The 7,485-nt window shown below is 36.6% G+C and overlaps 1 long non-coding RNA gene across 1 annotated transcript; it reads right to left on the bottom strand.

Annotated features, from left to right (window-relative positions):
- Nucleotides 1–482: 482 nt before the first annotated feature.
- On the bottom strand, nt 483–6,852 carry LOC110133648 (uncharacterized). Its single transcript, XR_011492694.1, has 5 exons — nt 6,691–6,852; nt 4,386–4,627; nt 3,789–3,851; nt 2,147–2,416; nt 483–583 (listed from the first exon to the last, which is right to left on the bottom strand). It is a non-coding gene; the product is annotated as an uncharacterized lncRNA (long non-coding RNA).
- Between the last annotated feature and the right edge of the window lie 633 nt (nt 6,853–7,485).

Here is a 7,485-nt window from a genome sequence, read left to right on the forward strand (position 1 = left end):
CTTGATGTATATGGTAAGCTCAGCTGTGTCTGACTCTCTGTGACTCTATGGACTGTAGCCCACCAGGCTCCTCTGTCCATGGGACTCTCCAAGCAAGAATACTGGAGTGGGTTGCCATTTCCCCTCCTCCAGGGGATCTTCCCAACCCAGGGATGGAACCCAAGTCTCTTAAGTCTCCTTCATTGGCAGGAGGATTCTTTACCACTAGCGCCACCTGGGAAGCCCCAGCTGTTTGAACTGAGGTCCTAAAAAGGCACAAGAGCCGTCACAGACATGCCTCTTGAGCCAGCGAGCTCCAACTAAGTTAAGAAGTGACGGTCAGAAGTAGGTGTTTGTAATGGAAACTTCATAGTCAACAGTTTCTCTCTACCAGGTTGTATTTAACAAAAATACATTGAACTGAATATCCCACCTTTCTCTCTACTGATCTAGCACCGGCTCGGCTTGTCATATAAACAGAACCACCAGATACTCACCTTTATGACTCAACACGTGGTCAAAGTGGTAGTGACATCCCTCTGTCCTTCTGTGTCTGCCTGTAGAAGTCACACCGTAGATCTTCCCACATTGATAGCAGGTCTTCCTAGAAGTTAAAACAGGAGAATTACTCCTGAAGAGATGGCAGGAAGAACGAGGACCTGCGTGCATTCTGCATTCCTGACCCTGACAGGAGCACAGACTCGGTGTGATCATGGAGTACCAGGAACAGGAACGGGACTGTGTGAAGGAGTGCTTACAGGTGCGCCATCTCCTGCATCAGGAACGACATGGCTCAAAACAGGCATTCTCCTGACCGACTTCAGAGTCAGCCCTCCACCAGGCAGTTGTGGTTTCAGCACCACAATCTGTCACCAACTTGAATTGTCATCTACTCTAGTACAACTCTAGATGTAGTTGGAGAAGGGAATGGCTTCCTACTCCAGTATTCCTGCCTGGGGAATTCCATGGACAAAGGGGCCTGGCAGGCCACAGTCCATGGGGTCGCAAAGAGTCGGACATGACTGAGCGAATTTCACTTTCACTAGTACATAGTTAACGCCTGAATTAGGACCCATGCCCTCCTTTTAGACACAGGGATCTGTTCGTATATTAAGTCACTAAGAGTATATCTGGCCTTTTTCACTAGATCCATTTCTGTTTTAATTTTTTTGCTCATGTTCATGTGACACGTGGGGCCTTAGATCCCCAACCAGGGATCAAACCCGAACACCCTGCACTGGACCACCACAGAAGTCCCTAGACCCATTTATGAATACTTGTTTTTTATTAATAACCCTCAAGCTGGTTCTGATGGTGATGATGATGGTGACCACTCTTATTTGAGTGCCTTTTTTGAGATTATGAAGCAAGCACTGTGCCAAGCAGTTCAGCGGCATGGTTTTAACGACTCTCCTAAGAACCTGATGGGGGTAGCGACCACCATCTCATTATTCAGAGGCTGGGGTCATTTGTGACTGATCCAACATCCCAGCCCAGATCTGCCTGACTTCCTCCTTCAGAGTGCAGGTTCTTAACCGTTAAGTGTACTGCCTTCCAATGAGAGGATTTAAAAAAAGGTAAAACAAATGGTGAAAATAATCCCAAAACAGATGTTCTAAAGATGTAAAAGATGGAGATAAATATCTTCTAACCAATGAAAAATCTTTATATAAGTGCATTTCAAACTCTGATGGGCCTAAGATTTGACAGTTGTGTTAATATTAAATACTCCCTTGCTCTCTCTTTTTTGCAAGGGGAGGATATAGGTATAAATATATTAACTATGCCCAGTATTTGGAGAAAATATAAAATAATAAGAGTAATTGTAAGTCTTTCTATAAGAATTCCTAGTGAAAGCGTATGCAGTGTACAGAACACAGCACTGCCTACGTATGTACGGGGTACATATGAAGCCGGAGCTTCAGAGTCAGACTCCTTGGGTTCAAATCCTGGTTCTACCACTTACTTTCTGAGTGACCTCTGGTAAATAATTTGACCTCCCTAACCCTTAGTTTCCTCACTGGTATAAACAGAGGTGGTAACAGTACTTACCTGAAATGGTTACTAAGAAGATTTAATAAAATTGATTAGGTACATAAAGCACTTAGAGACTGGGAACAAAATGAAACAGAAAGGGAAGTCAAATGGAAGGCAGTCATGCTTTTACCTGTGGTTTAATGATGCTGGCCACAATTCTTGTTTCCAAGGGAAAATATGAGAACATTGGGACTCTTACGGCTCCAGTCTCAGTACCCAGAAAGGGCAGTTTTCAGATCCATATACTTATGATCATTTACACGAGCTTTTGTCATGCCTGGGTTTAAAAGAAGACTTTCTGATTTTTCAGGGTTGGGCTAGGGGTAGTTATTTTCACGTAACTGTTCTTCAGTTAGAAGGTAGTCTTTAAGATGTCTGTAGACCATAATTCCTGTGAGTCCTAAGAGAAAAAGGAAAGTCATTCAATACAATTGAAATAGCATTTTTTCCTTTTTTAAGAGATGGTAAGGTTAGAGTCTATCAACCCTTTTGGATATGAAATAGCAGAATTCTGGTTAACGTTAAGTAAGATGATAGTCTCAAAGAGTCCAAGTCTTTGTATCCTTTAACGACAACAACAAGTCAGTATTGTTCCCTGGACCACATGATGTCCTGAGCATTGGGCAACAGATGGGAAAGTAAAAATTACATCAGTAATAGCTGGTGTATATTAAACACACCAAAAAGGACATTGATTTAAACTTTAGAGACTTCCTTCGTTGGTCCAGTGCTTAAGACTCTGCACTCTCAATTCAGTGGGTGTGGATTCAATCCCTGGTAGGGGAGACTAGGATCCTGCATGCCTGCCACAAGGCACAACCAAAAAATGAAAAAAAAAAGTTTTAAAAATAAAAAATGTGGAATCTAAATAAATAAAAATAAACTTTATATTAACTTAGAATGGCAAGTGAACTGACTTCAATTTTACGGATGAGTTAATGAGGTTCAGAAAAGTAACGACACATGACCAAGTCACACATCATAGTTGATACACACACCCAGGTTTTCTGGTTTGAAATCTTGCTTAACAATTCTTAATATTTACTCAGATAAGAATAGTACAAAAGCTTATAAGCAGGCGATAGTGGGAAAAAATGATGACTCTCACAAGGGCAAAAGAGTTCAAGTTCAAAAAGAATCTCTTTCCAACATCAGTAACCCAGTCTCAGATTCCCTCACTCTAATGAACTCTCAAGGTTTCTCTAATTTATTTCTAAAAACTCTTATTAGAATTTACTAGACACTCTTTAGCAAACTCTTTTGTAAAAGGAAAAATCCTTTTGTTATGAGAAGGATTGGGAGACTGTAAAAGCATCGACATTGTTTCAATCCTTTCATAGGAGACCTTTTTTAAAGAGAAGCACAGCCATCTTGGTTTTAATAAAAACACAATCAAATTCAAATAATTTCTTTTCTCTACCTTCTTGTTATAAATTCAGATTTTGAGGCTGTACTCAGACCTACTGAATCAGAATCTTCATTTTTAACAAGATTTCCAGGTATTCCAATGCAGGTAGAATTTGAAAATTTAAGTAGCACTACTTACTGACTAGACATACATTAACTACAAAAAAAAAAGTTGAGAATTCAACCCAAATATTATTTAAAAGTCGACTTTTTCATCCCCAATTTATACTAATTCTTAAAAAGGATATATATGTACAAAGTATGCAGTTGATCCTTTATAATAATTTAAAAGCTGTAGTAAACCAAATTTACTTTCCCTTTAAGGTCACAATTACAAAGGCATACCACTATCACAGTTGGCTTACCATTTTTCGTTTCATTCTTTTTCAATCCGCTTGTCTTATTATCATTACTGCTTCCAGACGTATCTAAAATACACAAGAACTTTTCTCCTGAGATGATGAATTACTTTTGTCTACTTCATAAAAATATACAGAACATAAAAATGTCTCTAGTGTAGTATGATAATTCTTTTTATTTTATTTTATTTTTTTTTTCCATTTATTTTTATTAGTTGGAGGCTAATTACTTTACATCATTGCAGTAGTTTTTGTCATACATTGAAATGAATTAGCCATGGATTTACATGTATTCCCCATCCCGGTCCCTCCTCCCACCTCCCTCTCCACCCGATCCCTCTGGGTCTTCCCAGTGCACCAGGCCCAAGCACTTGTCTCATGCACCCAACCTGGGCTGGTGATCTGTTTCACCCTAGATAATATACATGTTTCGATGCTGTTCTCTTGAAACATCCCACCCTCGCCTTCTCCCAGAGTCCACAAGTCTGTTCTATACATCTGAGTCTCTTTTTCTGTTTTGCATATAGGGTTATCGTTACCATCTTTCTAAATTCCATATATATGTGTTAGTATACGGTAATGGTCTTTATCTTTCTGGCTTACTTCGCTCTGTATAATGGGCTCCAGTTTCATCCATCTCATTAGAACTGATTCAAATGAATTCTTTTTAATGGCTGAGTAATATTCCATGGTGTATATGTACCACAGCTTCCTCATCCATTCGTCTGCTGATGGGCATCTAGGTTGCTTCCATGTCCTGGCTATTATAAACAGTGCTGCGATGAACACTGGGGTGCACGTGTCTCTTTCAGATCAATTCTTTTTATTTTAAAACATCCACCAACCTGTGAGAACAAACATCTTCAGAATCAATTCCAAACTGGGAAAAAGTTAAATCTACTCAACTACTAAAAAGGTCAGGGAATCACATTTGCTAAAATGAATACACTTTGACTCCTGGATAGAGTATGTTTAAATTTGAGCCATTTGAGTAACCAAATACGTTGGTTGATCTGTATTATAGATTCCGTATAAGGGAATGGGTTTTACATCATCATTTATCACAACTGTAACAGCTTGCAAACCATTTCTATTTCCATTGGGAATATTTAAATTCCGTATTTAGATCTGCATGTTCTATTTCTATCTGCTATATTTAACATGAGAAAAAGGGAGAAAAGCTAGAATGCCATGAAAATATTAATCTAAGAGATCTTGTATATTTTAATACATGTATTTATGTCTACTTAAAGAATTGTACATTAAAAAAAATGCCATAAAGAAACGGTCACAGATGAACAGTTTTTATATTCTTGAGAATGGAATAGCCTTTCAAAGCATGACACAAAAGCTAGAAGCCAGAAAGAAGGGATTTACTACATTTTGAAAATAACTTCTGTATTATAAAAAAACTTTATAAATAAGGCTGACACCCAAGTGATAACCTGAAGAGAATATCTGCAGCATATTAAAAGAGAATACGGAAAACACTGTCCCGAGTGAACAGGACAATGTAGAAAGTGGGAGTGGGGGCAGAAGGGTGCAAAGAGGAAATTTATAAAAAGAGAAATAAAGGTCTTCAACTTCATAGTAATGAAAAATATTAAGATAACTTTTTTTTTTACTATATCTTCACACTTTGAAACAGGATAAATGAGAAAGTTTGGCAAGGTGTAAGGAAAATCATATACTTCATTATTGGTGGGGAAATTAAATGGGCAAACCCTTTCTGGGGTGGTTAACAATATTTACCAATTTTAAACATGCAGACAGACCTTCTCTGCTAGCTGCTCTCTGTATAGGAATTTATGTTAAGGATACACAAGCTCAGGTTTAAAGAGTTCACACATATTTATCACAGAGTTTATACTCGAAAAATGTGAGCAATCTAAATATCCCAAAGTGTTTGGTTGATCTATATTATAGATTCCATATAATGGAATATTTACAATATAGGTTCTATACAACAGAGTTTCATGCAGTCATTAAAAAGTATGACATAGATCTAAAATATGAACATGGATTCTAGATTAACTGACTGAAGACTTTTAAGATACCTAAGTAAGAAAAGTGAGACATACTATACATAAAATGATTGTATTCATTAATATTATTCACATCTTTGTAATCATGTAAAGAAGGGTAGGTATGAGAGATCTGGAAGACAGCTGTCTTTGTTTTTTTTTTAAAGATGTTTTTCTATATTATTTGAATTCATTGCCATGTATTCTCAATGGGTATCATACTGTTTCCAAAGGAGTAAAATTGGCTCTTGAGGAATGAAAAAAATCTTAGATATCACAACAGTATGTGGCTCTCCAAAACTCAACTTAACTGACAAAATATTATCACTCAGTACTTAATTTTACTTGGAATATCCAAGGAGAGCAATACAAGCATTTGTGAACAATTTCACAGCTATGATGGTAAATGAAACTTATCAGTTAAAAACACTAAGTGTCTGCTTTTAGGAAGTAATGTTTTTCACAACTTGTATAACTCTCTGACTCCTAATGACTGCACATACAAACACAATAAAAATGAAAACTAAATTAAAAAAAAAATTTTACTTGGGGAGGTAGAAAAAATAGGTTTATTAGGGGGACAATAATGATTTTTTAAAAGTTGAGAACTACTGCTCCACATGGAGGTGAGTTATTTTTATATTCAGAAATCAAATATATCAGTGATAATCTCATCAGTGAGTTTATATTTACATGTCTAATTTCAAGTCTAACTGGTTATTTTCAATAACAAAAAATGCCACCTGCACATTTTACTCCAGAGAATATTTAAAACATACACTTCATTGAATATCTGTAAACAACTCTGCTAATGAAGAAAACACGTTCAGTGTCAGGTGTTAATCTCAAGTGTTTATCTTACTATTTAATTGAAAAGAAATTACCTTGGTCTCTCAGCTTCTTAAGAGTATTTATTGCTACGTTCACATACACATTTTGACTGCTACAGTGTTCATAAATGACTTTTTCTTCTATTTTAGCCTAAATCACAAAGTGAATAATTAAATGAAAATATTAAACCCAAAATCTATGAAGAATAAATGTCATCTGCAACACATGAATAAATACGGCCAAATACTATCCGACTCAAGGGATGAAGGGAAATGGTGCCACAAATAAAAACAACTTATTTTACATTTTTGTGTTTATATTTTTTGAGAAGAAAAAATACTAAATTTAATCCCATGAATCTAATCCAAGAGCCAGGCACTCATCATCATAAATTAAAGACCACTGTATTTTTGTAGAGTGTGCCTGGTGCAAAGCTTCCTCAAGCCTACAATGTCATGAACTCATTTGATTCTCAATGAACAGAGAATCTACCGTAACAGAGACACATACTGTTAGAGTGTCCTCATTTAAAAGGTGAGGAAACTAAGGCTCAAAGTGGCTAAATAACTTGCTTAAGATCACGCAGCAAAGGAAAGACATGATCCTCTTTTCATTATCTTTCTTCTCTAAGTTACTTTCCTAAACCCCTTAATTACTATTTTTATACCATAACTCAGCATGACAGGCCAGTAAGAAGGGATAAAATGAAAGAACCAAGAGTAATAAACTGTACAGTATATTAATAATTTATTGTGTACCTAGTATGTACAGGTTTGGTATAAATTTGTTAAATGTTTTCTCATTTAATCTTCATTGTGATTCTATGAGGGTCACCAATTTATATGAGG

This window comes from Odocoileus virginianus, chromosome 18 (assembly GCF_023699985.2).
Source record: "Odocoileus virginianus isolate 20LAN1187 ecotype Illinois chromosome 18, Ovbor_1.2, whole genome shotgun sequence".
NCBI classification, from domain to species: Eukaryota; Metazoa; Chordata; class Mammalia; order Artiodactyla; family Cervidae; genus Odocoileus; species Odocoileus virginianus.